The sequence below is a fragment of the Schistocerca americana genome, chromosome 6 (genome assembly GCF_021461395.2).
Source record: "Schistocerca americana isolate TAMUIC-IGC-003095 chromosome 6, iqSchAmer2.1, whole genome shotgun sequence".
NCBI lineage: Eukaryota > Metazoa > Arthropoda > Insecta > Orthoptera > Acrididae > Schistocerca > Schistocerca americana.
Window position 1 is genome coordinate 374483447 of NC_060124.1, and position 20127 is coordinate 374503573.

Here is a 20127-nt window from a genome sequence, read left to right on the forward strand (position 1 = left end):
ACACACTACTTAACCTAAATTATCCTAACACACACACCCATGCCCGAGGGAGGACTCGAATCTCCGCCAGGACCAACCGCACAGTTCATGAATGCAGCGCCACAGACCGCTCGGCTAATCCCGCGCGGCTAAAATGAAGTGGAAGGAAGTGAAACAGAGTGTGTTTGAGAAGTAGTTGTATTAGTACCTGCTGATTGTCCATCCAAGTGCTCCCAGAGGCACCAAAAATTTGGTTTTCAATATTTCATTATAGTTACAAACCGCAATCAAATATTTAAAATTCTGCCATAAACTAATCATTATGAAGCATAATCTTACGTTCAAGTTTTGACACAATAAGTCAACTACCAGGTATTTCAAAATCTTGTACATGGCTGGAGTAGCAAACGTACATTGGTGAGGAAATACCAAATGAGAACTACATTGTTGTGTATGTTTTAAATATTTTGGAGGTGAAATTTTATATTTGACTGCCGTTTTTCGGATATATTTTAACCTACCTCCGCCACAACATGTAATCCAATTGTCTATATTCTCTTCGTCCGCAGCTCGTGGTCCTGCGGTGGCGTTTTCGCTTCCCGCGCACGGGGTCCCGGGTTCGATTCCCGGCGGGTCAGGGATTTTCTCTGCGTCGAGATGACTGGGTGTCTTTCATCGTCATTGATTCGCAAGTTGCCGAAGTGACGTGAGCTAGAAAGGACTTGCAATTTCGGCGGCCCAACACCCCGCATGGGGTCACCCGGCCAACAATAGCGTACGATCATTTCATTATATTCCCTTCTGAAGAAGACTTTTTATAATCGTTGAAACCGAAGTGAAGAGTTTTAAATAAGCCTTCTATTTTTCAACTGATTGGCTGTTTAGTATTTCTGCAAGAATAATTCAGGTTTTAAAGTTATAAACCTTATGTTTTGAGGCTCCCTACCTGATAAGAGTCGAAAACACCAAGACTATATTCACCAAGTGTTTGCGAATGAGAGCACTTGGCGACTTCTAGTAAACCTAACACATAACACGAATGCTATACTTTACTGCAGGGATGAATAACCCGAAAGTAATAAAATAAACGTTGTTGGGGTTCATTTCTGTAGCCATACTGATTTTAGTTGCACAACGTCAAATATTGTTATGTTTTCATACTCTAAAAGCTGTTTTGTACATGTGAGTTTAATTGCTTAAAGTTTAGGAGGTGAGAGCTTACTCGTTACTCAGACTACTTAACACTATTTCTAGCATTTGAGTGGGGTTGGAAATTTGGTATAATCTTTATTTACGAGCAGAAGTACAAAGTTTTCTTCTTAAAAAAAATCATACGAAATTACAGCTATATGTCTTTAACGTGTATATGCAAACAACCTCGGAGAACTTCCTACAATTAGGTTTAGGATAAAAGTTATCATGAATCATTGACGAATGTTCGGTATGTCGTCTATCAAAATTCAGACTTAGAAAAAAAAGAAGAACCTAGCCCGTACTTTTGTCGAGCACACTTCAGTTACTCCATTATGTGTTCTTGCTATTCGTCGTCGTAGATCACCGAAATATTTCAGAATGGTAGGTACATAGACGAAGTCTTTCATGACCCTCTCCCTCCCCCCAAAAAACACATACCCCATGTGATCAGACGACCTGGGAGACAAATGGAGCAATGCTACATGCAACATGTATGCGCTTCTTTTGGCCGAATCGGCGCTGAGGTAAGTTATTGTTTTGAAATATTCTGTCAAGCTGTCCAGCGCAGTGGTGCTCCACCCTGTTGAAATGCGATATTATTCGCATATTCTCACAGTTTTAGGAAAAGCCAGATCTCCAACATACGCTGGTATGAAATTTCTGCAACCAATTCTAAAAAAAAAAAAAAAAAAAAAAAAAAAGGCGATCAATCTTTACTCGGGAAACGGTGCAAAACTCAGGTTTTGTATGGTTTAACTCGTAACTAACTATGGAACTATGATACGTGGCTGCTGTGTTTCCTACAATCTTAGGTTGTGGCTGTTCATTTTAATACGTTTTTATTAGGTCGCTTTCTTATCTGTCTCGCAAATTTTGCAACTGATCTCAAACCACCTTCCCGATGAGTTAGGGACTTAAATCTTAACTCTAGCTCAAAACTGAGTGATAATGAAATATTATCTCGCTCTCTTGTCGGTCTGTTCGGTAGGGGTGGCGGTAGAATGGAAAAGATTAGTAAGGACTGACATCTCAGCTGCTCCGCACAGACTGACGTACTGTACAGGTACAATATGTGATCAAAAGTATTCGGACAACCCTAAAAACACACTTTTTCCGTATTAGGTCCATTGTGCTGCCACCTACTGCGAGGTACTCTATATCAGCGACCTTAGTAGTCATTATACATCGTGAGAGAGCAGAATGGGGCGCTCCGCGGAAATCACGAACTTCAAACGTGGTCAGGTGATTGAGTGTCACTTGTGTCATAGGTCTTTACGCGAGATTTCCACACTCCTAAACATCCCTAGGTCCAATTTTTCCGATGTGATAGAAAGTGGAAACGTGAAGGGACACGTACAGCACTAAAGCGTACCGGCCGGCCACGTCTGTTGACTGACAGAGACCGCCGACAGTTGAAGAAGGTCATAATGTGTAATAGACAGACGTCTATCCAGATCATTAGACAGGAATTCCAAAATGCATCAGGATCCACTGCAAGTACTATGACAGTTAGGCGGGAGGAGAGAAAACTTGGATTTCATGGTCGAGCGGCTGTCCATAAGCCACATATCACGCCGGTAAATGCCAAACGACGCCTCGCTTTGTGTAAGGAGCGTAAACATTGGACGATTGAGCAGTGGATAAACGTTACGTGGAGTGACGAATCACGGTACACAATGAGGCGATCCGATGGCAGGGTGTGGTATGGCGAATGGCAGGTGAACATCATCTGCCATCGTGTGTAGTGTGACCTGAATACTGTAAAACACCTTTGGGATTTTGAACGCCGACTTCGTGCCAGGCCTCATCGTCCGACATCGATACCTCTCGTCAGTGCAGCACTCCGTGAAGAATGGGGTGCCATTCGCCAAGAAACCTTCCAGCACCTAACTAAACGTATGCCTGCGATAGTGGAAGCTGTCGTCAACGCCAAGGGTGGACGAACACCATACTGAATCCCAGCATAACCGGTGGAGGGCGCCACGAACTATTAAGTCATTTTCAGTCAGGTGTCTGGATACTTTTGATCATATGGTGTACATTTATCTCTACATATACATGACTAGTCTGCAGGTCACACTTAGGTGCTTAGCAGAGGTTTCCTCGAGCTGCTTTCAGATTTCTCTGCCGATCAAATCCCGAAAAGCCTCTGTGAAAAATGAATAGTTATAGCTCTGATTTCTCTAATTTTATTACGATTCTCATTTTTTCCTATGTAGATTTAGTCAACATAACGTTTTAGCATTCGGAGGAGAAAGTTGGAGCCTGAAGTTTCGTGAAACGGTCTTGCCACAAGGAAAGACGCCTTATTTCATTGGCTGCCACCCCAGCTTGCGTATAATATCAGTGATACTCTTTCTCCGGTCTTGCGATACCGCCAAATAAGCTGTTCTTCTCTGAACTTCCAGGCGTTAAACCGCCATGGTAAGCGTCCCACACAAAACAACAATATTCAAGAAGTGGACGGACAAGTGTAGTACTGACAGTCTGTTTAGTAGATCTGTTGCATCTTTGAAGTGTTTTTCCATTCAAATGCAGTTTTCGTTTCGCCTTTACCACAACAAAAATGGTTCAATTGGCTCTAAGCACTATGAGACTTAACATCTGAGGTCATCAGTCCCCTAGAACTTACAACTACTTAAACGTAATTAACCTAAGAACATCACATACATTCAAGCCAGAGGCAGGATTCGAACCTGCGAACGTAGCAGCAGCGCGGTTCCATACTGAAACCCTTAGAACCGCTCGGCCACAGCGGCCGGCATACCACAACATGTTCTATGGAATTATTTCCACTGAAGTTCTTTATTCTTTTTGAATAGATTTACGTCATTTATCGAGTAACTGAAATCTAATGGATTGCTTTAAGTTCGCATGTGGATGACTAAGCGCTTTTCATAACTCATGATCAATTTCCAGTTTCCACATCGTACTGATATTTTGACTAAATCGTATTATAGTTGGTTTCTGTCTCATGACGACTTTACCAGTCGGTATACGAAAGAATCATCTACAAATAATCTAAAAAGGCTGCTCAGATTATCCGCCAAAGCGTTTACGTATATTAAAATCAGAGGGCATGTATCACTTCCTTTGGGAACGCCAGATGTCACTTAAGTTTTAGTCGGAAACTTATCGTCAATTATTAACAACTGTGAATTTTCTGACAGGAAGTCACGAATCCAGTCGCAGAACTGGAGCGATACTCCACAAGCACGCTGTTTCATTAAAGCCGCTTTTGAGGAAAGGTTTGAAAGCCTTTTGGAAATGTATAAATGTGCACTCATTTTGTGATTATCTGTTGATAGCACTTATTAATTTGTGCGAATAAAGAGCTGGTCATGTTTCACAAGAACGATATTTTTTGAATCCGTTGTGACTGTGTGTCAGTATTTCGTTTCCTCAGAGGTAATTCGCAATGTTCGAACACAGTATACGGTATGTTGCAAAATCCTACTACAAATCGATAACAGTGAAATGGATCTGTAATTCGGCAGGTAACTGCTATTTCCCTTCTTGAGCATCGGTGTGACCTGTAAAACTTCCCAAGTTTTAGGTACATATATTTCGTCCTGTAAGTAGTGGTATATGATTGCAAAGAATGGAGCTATTATGTCAGCATATACTGAAATGAACCTAACTGGTACACAGTCTGGACCAGAAAACTTGTCCTTATGAAGTGATTTACGTTCCTTTGCTACTTAAATCGGAAAGTGTTCGAAATGCTATGCGAGTGGACGAGCACAACCGAGCATAGTGAAGGGTAAAAAGGAGGTGGACAGAGAAACAGGAGGAGGAAGTTTGTGCAGTATATGCGACAAACCCGTAGGACGAATCCACTGATCAAAAAGTAGTATATTTATAAATAAAAAATATAGTATCATTAACATTTTTAAAATCCATTAAGAAATTTGATAAGACAAGGTTAAAAAGCAGAAAGCAACCATTTAAATAAAAATAAATTTTTAATATGACACGTTTTTAAATGGGACTAAAAAGCATAAAATATCTCCTAGCCCCATGCAGATTCCTAACACTACTTTTTTCGTTATATGTCGTACATGTATTGTCATAGCTATCAAATACTACCGAGTACCAATTTTTATGACTATCTCTATGGTGTTAGGAATCTGTATGGGGCTAGGAGAAAGTATTTTCCAGACTTTTAGTCTGATCTGAAGAGACGTCGTATTAAAAAATTACCTTTTACCAAACAATTTTTGCGCTTAAATGGTATGTTATCTGATTAATTCCATTTCCACGCCAAGGATCAGTTTATGAGACTCTACCAGTTATTGTTCATATCATCCTGAAAGACTTTAAGCACCTGAATCCGGTATAAAGTGAAACACAAACTCCGTTGAAAAGCACGGCAGACAGACGCATGGGGCGTTGTTAACTTTCGGCTGGTGCTACGCGTAGACTTCTGTGGATTACTACGTTGAATGCACTTTATATCTTCAATGAAGACACGGCAGCGACCTGTGAATTCCCCCCTACTGCTGTCATCCGGAACTTATATGTATTGTTCTGACTCACTCGCAGCTGCGCTAAGGACTGGGGCAGTCTGCTGGCTTAGCATTCTGTCGATTCGTTACGCACACTCCAAATGGATCTAAAACAATAGTATTATGTTTTATTCGATCTCTTTAATACTCCACATAAATACTTTTACTGATGCTACACCTGCCGGCCGGAGTGGCCGAGCGGTTCTAGGCGCTACAGTCTGGAACCGCGCGACCACTACGGTCGCAGGTTCGAATCTTGCCTCGGGAATGGATGTGTATGATGTCCCTAGATTAGTTACGTTTAAATAGTTCTAAGTTCTAGGGGACTGATGACCTCAGCAGTTAAGTCCCATAGTGCTCAGAGCCATTTGAACCATTTGATGTTACACCTGTACTGAAAAATCTCAGTCCATTACCGACAGTAATTTCAGAGATATAAGGTTTTATCCAAAAACAATAATAGGCTGTCTCATACTACAATAATTGCACCATGACTATAAGGGCACTGATAACCTCGCCGTTGAACGCCCATATGCTCCACACACACCACATACACACACACACACACACACACACACACACACACACAAAGTAATGAAACAAGGGGCTGTAACGTATTCATTTACAATCTTACACAGGAATGTAACTGTGGTGTCACCGCCAGACACCACACTTGCTAGGTGGTAGCTTTAAATCGGCCGCGGTCCATTAGTACATGTCGGACCCGCGTGTCGCCACTGTCAGTGATCGCAGACCGAGTGCCACCACACGGCAGGTCTCGAGAGACTTACTAGCACTCGCCCAGTTGTACGGACGACGTAGCTAGCGATGCACACTGACGAAGCCTCGCTCATTTGCAGAGCAGATAGTTAGAATAGCCTTAGCTAAGTCAATGGCTACGACCTAGCTAGGCGCCATTAGCCTTACATAGCTTGTATCTAAAGAGTCTCACTTGTATCGTCAAGAGCGATGTACCACAAGGATGGATTAAAGTTAAGTATTCCAGCAGCTACGTACTTTTCTTTATAGCATTCATTACGTATCCTGTTTCAGACCTATCTCTAGCCTGCGTGAGTTTAACGCGTGCCTTTCGGTCTCCTCAAACCACACTGTGTCGGCACTTCTGTCGACACATCAGTAACTATAAAGATTTAGTTCACAGAAACTTTTTTTCTAGAATTTTCTTTGATTTCGTTACAATAGTTTGACGACATAAAAACAATCATTTTAAAATTATTATTTAACTATGATTTGGTGTGCGAGAGTTGGGAATAGACTGAGAGACGCTATGCAGGACATCTGTAAGATGTGAGTACTTTATATTATTAAAAAATACTTAAGATGTATGCGTGGTGAAATTCTTGTGCAATCAGAATCATGGAACGCATATCCATTGTTAGATATTAAAAAATTAGTAGTCTGTTTTATTTCTGCAGACAATTCGTACTTCCTTTTATTGAAATTAAATTTGAATTCTTTTACAAACTGCTTTCTGCATTTGTACTGGCTGAGATAAGGATTACCGCAAGTATTGGAGTCCTGGATCTGTTCTGACAGGCTGACTAAGTCATCAGCCAATTAAGCGTTTATCGAACTTAATGCTGGTGCTTTGTGCTGAAGTTTTGTGTTTCTAGGAGTCACTCGGGAACGTTCTTACTATGAAGATCAATGTGGAACCGTGCGACACATATTTTTGCTAAGAAAAAGGAAATCATTCGATTATCGGGTTTTGGTATCTTATACATGAAGCGTCTACAGTTTTAAACACTTTAGCAAAGCTCTGAGAATTTAAAGTAACTTTGTTTGGAAGTTATTTGCCTATGAACTTGCTTGTACTTCTACTCCGTGTCGCATCTTCCGTTATGATCGTGAAACATTTAGGCAAACGCTTCCTTTCAAGATCACTGAACAACTTGATGTATTAACTCGCGAATAGCTGTGAGTAAAGGGTGACAACTTTACATTCTAAAATGATCATTTAAATAAAAGCCCATGAAATGCAATCTTATATAAAATTCTACAAGGTTGGCCAAACAATAGTTAAGATACTCTACAGTACACAGATACCGCCTCTCAAGATCATAGGCAATAATATCAAAGTTTCCAAAGATCAAAACATATTTCAGGTATTAGGCCGTTACTCTCCAAGCAAAAAATTCGTTAACACACCAAATCCGACAAACATGACAGAGGCAGCTACTAACGTACGGTAGATTGATAGGGAGATTACCCAACTGCAGGTTGCTGTAACCCGCCCCTACTCCACAAGGGAAAAACGGACCACCCAGTTTATAAACAACCACCTTCCCGCATGTGGGCAAACGGAGAAGGATGGTGGGACGACCCCAAAACAAAACGGCTGGTGACCTCACCAAGAAAACGAGTAGAATTTAACAAGAGTAAATCAAACAACATATCACCAATCATTTAACTTCTAATAAACTGCAATGTCTGGCGAAGGCCTAGCGCAGCACCCCCAAAACGCCCTCCAGAACCGTCCGCTGCCAGCCGCTTCAACGGACGCAGGAAGGCGCGGCGATCTCCCGCCTCACGGCGTCACAGCTCGCACCGGCCAGACCGACGTCGTGGGTTGACTCCTGTTGCTCTCGTGTTGGCCGCAAAGCCACTACCCCTCGCTATACGGCGCGGCCAACTGGACTCACGTGGCGACCTCACATACACCGACCTCAAGGCGGATAAATCATCTGTGTCTCAATGCGTGGCATACCAACGATAAATCCAACCGCCAATTACCATTGCCTGAGCTACTCGAGCAGACTGGCGGCCTAACACATACTAGCACTCCGGACGACAGACAGACACTAACTGCTACACCAATGCGGATGAGAGACAGACCCAGATTGACTTGGCTGACCAACTTCCCCACTGGCGAGTTCTTTTTTTTTTTTCTTTATTTTGATTTCATTCCCCTGCACCCATATGGGCAGGGGAGGGCTGTCAGCGGCACAATCCGCCGCTCTTCAGTCGAGTGGCATGACAACGTAAAATAAGAATAAAATGTTACATACATAAGGCGACAAAGGGGAACTTAAAACAGAATAAAGGGAGAAAATGAAGGTAAAAATAGTCTGACATGGAGATGTTCATGGGGGACAGTTAAAAAAGTCACCAGAAAGATAAACAACACAGTTGTCGATTCTTAAAACATAGAGAAGATACGGAATGCGCATGCACAGGTGAAAAGTCGGCCACAGTATTAAAAACACTCCAGAACAGCACACTTAAAACCCACTTGTAGCACATACGGCGAAGAATAAAACTGCCAGGTGGGACCTGCCGAGGGAAAGGTCAGAGAGAATGGAAAAGGAGGGGAGAGCAAGGGGCAGCAGGGGAAGCTGTGGGATGAAGATAGTAGGGGCGTCAGCGGGTACACAAAGCGGCAGGAGACACGTGGGGCAGGAGATGAAGAGGGAAGACAGGGCAGGAGGGGGCACAGAGACACTGAAAGGGGACACAAGAGAGGGAGGGGGAGTAGGAGGGAGAAGCCGCTCAGGAGGAGGGAGGGGGAGGAGAGGGAGCCCAGAGGAGGAGGCAGGAAGATGGGGTTAGAGTTGGTAGGAAGGGTAGATGTCAGGGCGATGCTCATCATCTGGGAGGGGTAGACGGTGGAAGTTGTGTTGGGAAAGGAGATGGAGGGTGTGGAGATGGAGAGAGCGTGAGACACAACGGTAAAGGCGCGGCAACTGGTTGGGGGTGAAGAGGAAGGGAGATATGAGGGGGTGTCCACTGGCGAGCTTATCGCGCCCCTTAAATGCACATGAACAGGCAACCTTTCCCCTTCTCCACCAGAGGGAGACACCAAAGCTGTGATTGCCAAAGTGGCGCCACCACCAGAAACGGAGGGCGACTGCTTCACACTACGCGCTGCGGCGCGCTCTTCCAAACAGCAGTCTTTACCACGGCTCAATATTCTCTTGTGAAAGCTGTTTTTGAGTCGCTCAGTACTGGAGGACTGATGCGTGAGGACATCAGCAGGTGAGAGAGACAGAGGAACTGACCTGAAGAAAAAACTGTGCTGGTGGTACCAGGGCTGGGGGCGGATGGCGCCGCGGCAGCTGTCGCAGATGTTGCTGTCCGAGTAGACGCCCAGTCCCAGGCCGAGGCCGACGCCGAGCCGCAGCGAGCGGTCGTAGGAGCAGCGCAGGCGCGCCAGCTCGTCGAGCGAGCGCTGCGACGCAGACAGCAGCTCAGGCAGCGGCAGCGGCGGCGACGGCGGCTCCGACAGGAAGGCGCCCGCCAGCGACGCCGACGACGACGACGAGGAGCAGGCCGAGGCGGGCGCCGACGCCGTCGCCGCCGGCTGGTGGCAGCCGTGCACGCTGTACGGCCGCTGCGGCGCGCCCGACCCGCCGTGCCGCGACAGCTCTGACATCAGCGGCAGCGAGTCTGCGGACACAGCCGGGGGCCGCTCACCTCCCTCTCTTCTCTAACCTGCAGCCTACCTACAGGAGGTGGAAACTAAATACGGAAACGTCGCGACATATGGATGACTGAAGATAAATGGAGAAAGCTTGAAAGGTTGCGCTGTTGTATTGGACCACAAATGTCCTTTTCTCCGGGGGGGGGGGGGGGGGGGGGGGGTACGTGTGTGGCCCACGCTGGGTCCCGAGCTACTCTTGCCTTTCTTTCCTCTCAGGCTGAATTCCCTTCTCCATATCCACTCCTCCCCATCCCAGCTCTTTCCCCTTGTGCCCCATCTTCCTCCTTGGTGTTTCCCTTTTTGACGACATAGCTATTCTCTCAGTTCCGCTATGCCTTTTCAGTTTTATGTCTCATGTCTCTACTCTACTTTTCTGATCCTCCTTGAGGCTGTAGTGTAAGGCATTTAGGCAATAAGTCGCTGCCTATGGTCTTCGGCGTGGTTTCCTATCTCTCCCCCCCCCCCCCCCCCCCCCACCGTCGTTCCCTGCCACAGCCCCTCTCGCTTCTAGGTCATCAGCAGGTCTAGCCCGACGATGTTGTGGGCCTGTTATATAGCCGCCAGCTGCGGTGGTCGAACGGTTCTAGGCGCTTCAGTCCGGAACAGCGCGATTGCTACGGTCGCAGGTTTGAATCCTGCCTCGGGCTGGATGTGTGTGGTGTCCTTAGGTTAGTTAGGTTTAAGTAGCTCTAAGTTCTAGGGGACTGATGACCTCAGATGTTAAGTCCCATAGTGCTCAGAGCCATTTGAACCATTTTTTGTTATGTATCCACCCAGCTGAGCCTCCTGACAACACAGGAATAACAGTTCTGGTGCCTGAGCTGCTCCTCCCTCCTGCATGCCTGCGAGTGGTTCCTCATCTTTTTGGGCATCGGAACTCGCAGCAGTGACCGACATGCCAGACAGCCCTTGCCACAGCTGGGTGATTACCATGGCGTGAGCTCCTGACTGGAGTGGTTCATACCAGGGCAAATGATGCTCCAAACTTTTCCTCTATTGCAGCCGCCTCTACAGACTGGAATGGTGCTCTCTCTACTCCTACTTTTGCTTTCTCAGATTTCCCATCCCTGGCCACCTCCTGTAAGGAGGGTCATTTCTGCCAGCTTGTCGCAAAACCCTTTCTCTGTTTCTTGGTATGTTCCAGAACAGACTAGGACACTACCAGCTACCAAGATACTTTTTTCTGTAGAACGTATGGAAGATAAGTTTGGTCAGGTTGACTCACTTGGTAAGATGCGATTAGAAAGATAGTTAACTACTGAATAAAACCTGTTCTGCCAGTCAGTCGGCTTCCCTTTGTGCTTGCGAGAACTTAGGAGAGCATTATTTCTAACCACCCTTAAAAATGGTGAAATATGATGCAGGGCATCATTTTCACCAGTCTGATGGGAAATTCAGGACTGCTCTGGCATGACACAACATTCATTCCGTCTGACGAGTCTATAGAGATCCTAAGGACAATCATAATGATACTGGTGCTTTCATCCCGTCTTCTGAGGGGGATACCATTTTGGAAAAAGTCACAGTTATGGTTTACGATAGTGGCGTGAATCCCTAAGTCCTACCTCCCATGTGCTGCTTCCAGTGTCAGCATTTTGGTCATATGTCTCCACAATGTGAGACAAATCCTACCTGCAGCAACTATGACTCCCTCTCCATGTCCTTGCACCCAACCAGTGAAGTGTGCAAATTGTTCCAGCTCACATTCTCCTCAGTCATTGGATTGCCCAATCTATGAAAAGGATAATAAGATTTAAATGTGTTCAAATGTGTATGAATTCCTAAAGGACCAAACTGCTGAGGTCATCGGTCCCTAGACTCACACACAACTTAAACTAACTTTTGCTAAGAACAACACACACACACATGCCCGAGGGAGGACTTGAATCTCAGGCAGGAGTGGCAGAACAATCATTGACAAGGTGCATCAAACCGCGCGGACACTCCGCGCGGCCAAGAAGATTCGGTACCTTCATTCTCTATGATCAACAGTTTGTGCTGTATTGCAGCAATCTGAGTTGGTGGGAGCTGTAAAGTGGGGGCTGTAAAGTGGTTTGCGACGTATATTAGTAGTAGAAGTACCATTTGTGTCACATCTTAAAGTGGATTCGGCGAATGTACAGAATATCCGTAATTCGCTGACCTTCATGGTTTCCAAGCGTTCTGCCGGATCCAGGTCAGCAGCCTCTAGTGCTGTCTCTATGTTGTCTGAGTGGATACTGTTAGTTCCTGGTTCCTCTTCATAATTCGCTCTAAGTGGTGGCCATTTGGATTCATTTGGACCCTGCAGTAACGATATGCAATTCTTATTTCCCTCCAGACTGGCCTCCTACATTTCCTTCACTTCTTGCAATCCTTCGACAGCTGTTTCTCCCCTTCTTTCTCCTTGGGGATTTTAACTTCCGTAACCCTCTGTGGGGTTGTACTGTAGCCATTAACCAGGCGGGATTGTCGAAGGCCTACCTAAAAGGCATGATCTCTACTTCCTCATCAGTGGGGCCCCCACGCATTTCATTGTGGCACACACCACTTTTTTGGATATTGATTTTTCCGTTGTAGTCTTAGATACCTCCCCTCACTTCAATGGGGAGATCTTGATGATACGTACAACACTAATAATTTTTAAATCGTCTTATCTGTTCTCCAGTAATACTTGCCTGCGTGGCCTTCCAGGTGGACCTTCAATGTGAATGCTTATTATCGATTGTACCCTTGCAGGAATACAATGAGGTTGTTAACAAAGGAGGAAATGAATGGGGTTACAACATCGGTGATGAGCTGCACTTGAGAATTTGAGATGGACAGGAAGTGTATCCAGATGGCCAGGAGAAACCGGTTGGAGTCCCAGTCTGGTCAAAATTTTTCAAATGTAACTGTAGAATTATTTCAACTCCCAAAGCAGCTAAGTCTTACAAATTTTCCTCTAGTTATGAATATAAAGGCTAAGCCCATCATAGGTGTCTGTTCTTTTGGACATCTCTGAAAGAGCAGTTACCACAAATATACAGGGTGCCGCACGAAATGTGTTACCAATTGTTGCTTTCACAATTTACGACGCACATTAGATATCCCGCTGGGATCTCTACAGCAATACCGTCAGAGCTTGGAAAAACAAATGAGTTACGAAATGACGTGTAATTCACGATACTGCCGCTAGGAGACTAGTAAGCAGCAATGGCTGACAATGGAAGACTGACGACACAGCAACGATCGGCAGTTGTGTTACTTTTTCGTGAAACGAAAAGCCTTGTTGTGACTCAGAGGCGTTTACGACAACAGTTTAACACACGATGGGTCCCTTGCAAGAAGCCCATCCACAGGTTGTGTGATAAATTTGTACAGGAAGGAACAGTATTGGAAGCGAAGCGACCTCGGCCTAAGCCTGTTAGTTCGCCGAAGAATATTGAAGCGGTACGACTTGCTGTACAGAGAAGTCACGGGAAATCGTGTAGAAAGGCAGCAGTGCAACTGGGAATATCCAGACGCTCCGTTCAACGCATTCTTAAAAGTGACCTCCATATGTACTCATACGAGATGACCTGTGCGCAGAAGCTCACTAAAGAACACAAGCACCAGAGACTACTGTTTGCTCAGTGGGCGGAGGATAGGAAAGAAACTCTCAACAACGTTTCGTTTTCAGAAGAGGCGCATTTTCATTTAGACGGTGTGGTTAACAAATAAAATGTACGATTTTTGGCCACTGAAAGCCCATAAGTGCTTCATGAACGACAACATTATGCTCCGATGATTACAGCTGTGGGCAGCAATTTCCAGTCACGGACTTATTGGACTCTTTTTCTTTGAAGAAACTGTGAACAGCGAGCGTTATTTGAGCATGCTTCGCAATAGCTTCATTCCACAGCTTCTTGCTACTGCCTTGCCCTTCAACACGCAGTGGTTCATGCAAGATGGAGCAAGGCCACATACTGCAAACACTGTGTTGGAGTTTTTACACGAGCATTTCGACATGCGGATCATTTCACTCAGTTTCCAGGTCGCTTCAATGACGGACAAAATTGGCCCCCCAGTAGTCCAGACCACATTCCATGTGACTTTTTTCTTTGGGGGTTCCTAAAGGAAAAAAATGTCCCGAAACGTCCACGTGATTTAATGGAGCTCAGAAGACTTATTCTTCAAGCTTGCAGTGAAATTACGGAAGACATGTGCCGTAGGGTAATCACTAAATTCAGCGTTGGTTTGAAGGAAGTTAGGAAACGAAATGGTGAACGTATTGAGCAAGTGCTGAGTTAGAACAAAACTCCATGAACGGCTCTTCATTGCAGTGTATGTCCCTTCCAGATTGTATTAACAATAAAGTTTATATTCAAAAACAAAATGGTAACACATTTCGTGCGCCACCCTGTGATAGTGCAGCAGATAACATAACAGACGCTGTTTCGCCCAACAATAAATTCCCAGGGGAGCATAAAAAATTTGTTCAAGTTCTTCATTGGAATCTGCGTTCACCTCGAACTGATCATTATAGTCCTCGAGACTGTAGGGGTCGGCCCGACACCTACGCTTCATTAGAAAATATGGGAAGAACTGGTGCTTCGTGTGGCAGTTGACCCTAGTTGACACTCGGTAGTATAAATTTAACTTATTGTACAGAAATAGGTGAAGTAATTACTACTTTTTGGTAACTCTGTTGGTTACAAACAGTTGGAAACGCTATCTCCTGTAAAATAAATATATAATTGACACATATTAACGATCTAATGTTATATATACATACTTTCGCTGTATGTATGTACGTATGATGTTATACATAACTATATAGGCTCTGTAGCGCCGCGGAATAGTATCTGAGGAGAACAAAAAATCCTTAAAGTTTTTCACTGGCAACGCAGAAGCCAAGCCACCTGAGTCAGTGACCGGAAGGGACTGCCACGCGCAGAACCAGCTGAGTTCTCCACAAAATGATGTCCATTGACATCATGGCAGAAGAAAGTTGCCATCCTACTGGCGACTAAGCAGTGTGCCACAAGAAGGCCCAGATACAACACAACAGTACCTGTTCCCCTATACAGCAGGAAAGAGCGTCTGAAATAGATACTTACGGAAGTGTGAAGCCCCAAAGAGTGCCATCCATCATCATGAGGCAGAACCACTGCTGCTGCTCTTCCGGTTCCTGCTGCCAATACTGATTTTACTGCCTCTTTCTCCTAACTGGAGGCTGCGAGTCGAATTCTGCACAGCATCGATTACTTCAGACTGGACTGGAGGGTTCATCTCCTAGGATCACGTCTTACACATCATCAAGAGCACTTCAGAGGTTAGTTCACACTCTCCATCATCATCCAGTGTGGGCCACGCCAGCTAGCATACTGAGGGGGTGGGGATGGGGGGGGGGTGGGTGGGGGGACAACGACTGGCTGTGACATAATGGCTGTCACACAAACCATCCAGCGTTATTGCCAGGCCAAAACATGCCTTCTGCTGCTGATGGGGTTGCAGACTACTTCCCTGACTAAGCTGCCAATTCTGTATTTTCATGGCGATCTCGAGCGTAAACAGATCCTCATCACCACATCCTGCTCGGCACAACTCCGACGACTGTACCTCCATGAGAAAATACCAAGACAATGGTGCCTTCCATAAGAGATGTTCACTGCCAGAAGACCGTTGCGAAATATAATGATACCAGCGGAGGATTGACAACTGGCGCCAGGACCAGCAGCTGACGGTGGGTAATAAGAACGTAACATATCAGGCATAAATAGACAAAGAAATTGGCTACCGTTCGATTACTATCGATGACAAAAAATCGGCGACAGAAAGTACTGTAAAATATGTACAAATTGCCATCCAGGGCGACCTAAGCTGGGATGACTACATACAAAAAACTGTAGGAATAGCTAAAGAGAGGCTGGGATTTATTGGACAACCTTAAGAAAATATAATTCATTCTCAGCATAAGTGGTTTACAAATCATTTGTTCTACTCATTCTAGGATATTGCTCATCACTCTGGGACCCTTACTACATTTGTTTAAGAGAAGAGATAGAGGAGATCCAACGAAATTTAGTCTGTTTCGTCACGACATCCCTTACTGGACTTGTATTGGCAGAAGATACAAGTCAGGCGTTAAGAAGTTTGCTATTTAACTCTAGAGAGCGTACTTTCCAGGAAGTGTTGAAAAACACATTACTCCCATCCACATATAGTATCTGACCGAAAGTATCATCGTCCAGACCGTGAGGGCCCAAAGCATGTATACCAGCCACCATGTCTCTCTTCGAGCGTCATTCGGCTGCGATACCGAGGGGCATGTGGTCAGTGTACCGCTCTTCCAGCCGGGTTGTAGACTTTCCAGAAAGCGGGGCCGCTACTTTGCGGCCAAGTTGCTTCTCAGTTGACATGAAGAGGCTGAATGCACCCCATACCAGTCTTAGCACCAAAGAAAAATCCTTGACATTATGTTAATCGAACCTGGGTCCTCTGCACAGCAGGCATCTATGCTGACCACTCACCTACAGAGGCGAGTCAGACACTTACTGGAATGAAATGATCGTATGGCATTGTTGGCCGGGAGGCCCCATGCGAGGAAATTCGGCCGCCGTTTTGCAAGTCCTTTTTAGTTGATGCCACTTCGGCGACTTGCGAGTCAACGATGATGAAATGATGATGAAAGACACACAGCACCCAGTCATCACGAGGTAGAGAAAATCCCTGACCCCGCCGGGAATCGAACCCGGGACCCCATGCGCGGGAAGCGAGAACGCTACCGCAAGACCACGAGCTGCGGACAGACACTTACTATTAGACATCAATACGTGGTGTGTGCCCCCCCACCCCCTTCGTCTTTATGACGGCTTGAATTCTGCTGGAGACACTCCAAGTGACGTGTCTGAAAGTCTGCAGCCCATTTTTGTTCAATTGCCGAAATTGGAAAAGGTAGTGATATTACAAGCAGGGATGTGTAGCGAAATTGACCTTCTGACTCATGACTAGGTTCATGCTGAGGCTTTGTGCTGGCCAGTCAATTTCAGTAATGTTATTGTCTAAAATCGTTTCCTCATAACAGATGCTTTAATACAGGATTCATTGTCATGATGATACAAAGAGTCTTGTTTAAACTGTTTCTCTACTGAACTCATTACGCAATGCAGTAATCTGTGACCATATCCTTCTGCATTTAGCATTTTCTTAAGGGCAATAATCACGAAAAACACCCCCAAACTGAAACACCACCTCCTCCATACTTCACTGTTGGCATCACACTTGATGGAAGGTATCATTCTCAAAGCAATCCGCCATACTCAAATCCTTCCACTAGATATGGTTTAGTGTGATTTACCACTTCAGTCTATCGTTTCCAGTCTCCACCGTCCAGTGCGTTGCCTTTTACACTACAAGCGTCACTCACCACTGAAATACGTGAGTTATGAATAGCTGTTTAGTCATTGTACTCAACTCTTTTTAACTCGCTAAGCACTGTCATTGTGCGAGCTGGACACCAGGTAGCATTTACATACCCATGCTCATTTCAAGCAGTTTTTAAACTACGCTCTCCAATGTTCGACAGTCCCCATCCGTCAGCACCCACGTCTGTCTGGTCTTGGTTTAGCTGCGGCTGTTTCTTCACGTTACCACTTCACAATCACATCACCAACAATCGATTTGGGCAGAAGCATTAGAATGTTCCTGATTAATCCATTGGCCAAGTACCATCCAACGGCTAGTCTACGTTCAAAGTCATTGAGCTCTCCTATGCAAACTGTTCTGCTGGTAGTGCTTCTCTGCTGACAACACAATACTTCTCGCCTCCTTTTCTACTGGAGAGTCTGCCTCTCGTGAAATTTAGTGGATAGTTTCTCTTTATGTAGGGCTGTCCTGATACTTTTGATCAGCTAGTCACATCTCACCCACGAAATAACTAGGATGAGGAAATCAGATATCTTACTGTCCATACAAAGGTTTATCAACAATACAAAGGTTTATCAACAATCACTTTTCCCATGCGCCATACGCGAATGGAGTAGGGATATATGGGGGGCTTTAAAGTGGTTTGCGACGTGTAGTAGTAACAGAAGTACCATTCGTCTCACATCTTAAAGTGGCTTCGGCGTATATACAAAATATCCGTAATTACAGTTCCTGTTTCAAAACGCTATTGAAAGGTAATCATTGTTCAGAATAACGTAAAATATGAACAGCACATTATTGACGCAAGAGGAAAAGTCATGGAACAAAAAATTTGTCAATAGGTGGCACTGTAAGCATCTTACCGTAAGTAGGGTCAATTACAAATGAAAAATAAATCGGAAAGGCTTATATTCCACATTGCACCATCGGTACTATTCAGTGCGCATCACTGAACAAGTTCGGTAGTCAACAGTTGTGGCACTGTTAGTTAGGTAAGTCCATCAAAGACGGCAAGGTCGTTTCAAATCGGACGAAAAATCGGTTTTTAATTGTCCTTGGGGAAAAAACACAGTGAAAAGTAAAATGACATTCATTTCTAATTGTCATGAAAGTAGCGCCGGACATTTTCAGTATGATGTCGACTGTTTTCTGTCCACACTCAGAAGTCACACGGATAAAGATCAGGTGGTCTAGAAGTGCACGCAGCAGGGCAATGACGGTTGATAATTCTAGTATTGCCGAAATTTCTCTGCAGTAGCCGCATCCTGGTTGTGTAATGTTCGATGGAGCTCTATCTTGCATAAAAATGATCCTACCTGCACATCCAAAGTGTTGAAGGGCTAGAGTGACGTTGGTGCGTCAGAGAGTCCCATAGCGTTCACCAGTGACGTTACAGGTAACAGAACCCGCAGGACTCATCTCCTCGGAAAAAACGGCCCTTCGTTAAACGATGCTGTCAACCCGCACCACACAGTCACCGTTGTCGAGTGCAGTGGTACCTGTTGATGTGCTTGTGGATTTTCGTTGCCACAATCTGCAGTCCTGCTATTGAAACGTCCTTGGAAATGGTATATTCCAGAGCCAACGTTGAAATGCTGACAGGTCTGCTCCTGAACAAGACGAATTTGTGTGGATAGCAGTGCAAGACGTTTCGTAGGATTTTATGCACCGTGGAAGCAGGCATCGGCAAAGTTCAGGCTATTCCCCACGCACTGCATGTTTGGACACTACAGCCTCGACCTCTAATGCAATTCTGCGGCACACCTTCGACAGACGTCGGATAAACTGCTTTCTTCCCTCTGCCTCACCACTATAAAAGAAAATTTCTTTTCGAATTTTGTGACCATTTGCTCCAGAATCGTAACAGAGATCGGACTAATGTCTTTTGTCAAACCCTTGAGTGTCTGGAACTTCTACAATGTTACTAGCACACAGTCATCGTCCTTGTAAAACTTCGCCAGCAGCACTCGCTCCCTCATAGATGTAGTCATTCTGGGAATCTAGGACGCAAAATGAGGAACAGCTGTGTGCGACGGATTTCTTGGTGCGCCTATTCTATTGGTCAAATTTTCGTATTTTTCCCCCATGACGTTCCCCCTGCGTCAGTAATATGCTGTTCAATATGCTCCTTCTGAGCAGTGGTTCTCTTTATACAGCGTTTACAAAATGGAACTTTAATTACAGACGTAAGTGTAGAAAGCTTCCTTCAATCAAACAAAACCCAAATCTCCCAGACATCATCATATAACTGAAGAAATTAGTAAGTACAGGTGTCCCTCTGGATCCTAAAACTGCATCGAAGTGGGACATTAATCATGTATACACGGCACAGGAAGCTACAATTAGCTACAAACTGCAAAATGACGTTAAAAAGTTAGATAAAGGCAGAACGTGGAAGTGCTACAAGAGGCCGTAGCTGTAGAGGTGAAGCGATTACGTGACAGGATCGTACCTGCGAACTTGGAGAAGAGCTCGTCGGCGGCGGCTGTGAAGTCGCTGGCGGCACGGGGGCGGCCGGTCCCCGGGGGCGGCGTGGAGGCGGCCCCGTACGACGAGTCGATCTCCTCCTCCGTGACCTGCAGCGTAAGGGGAACGGGACTTAACAAGGCGGTGGCTGCGCCGCAGTCTCGCTCCTCC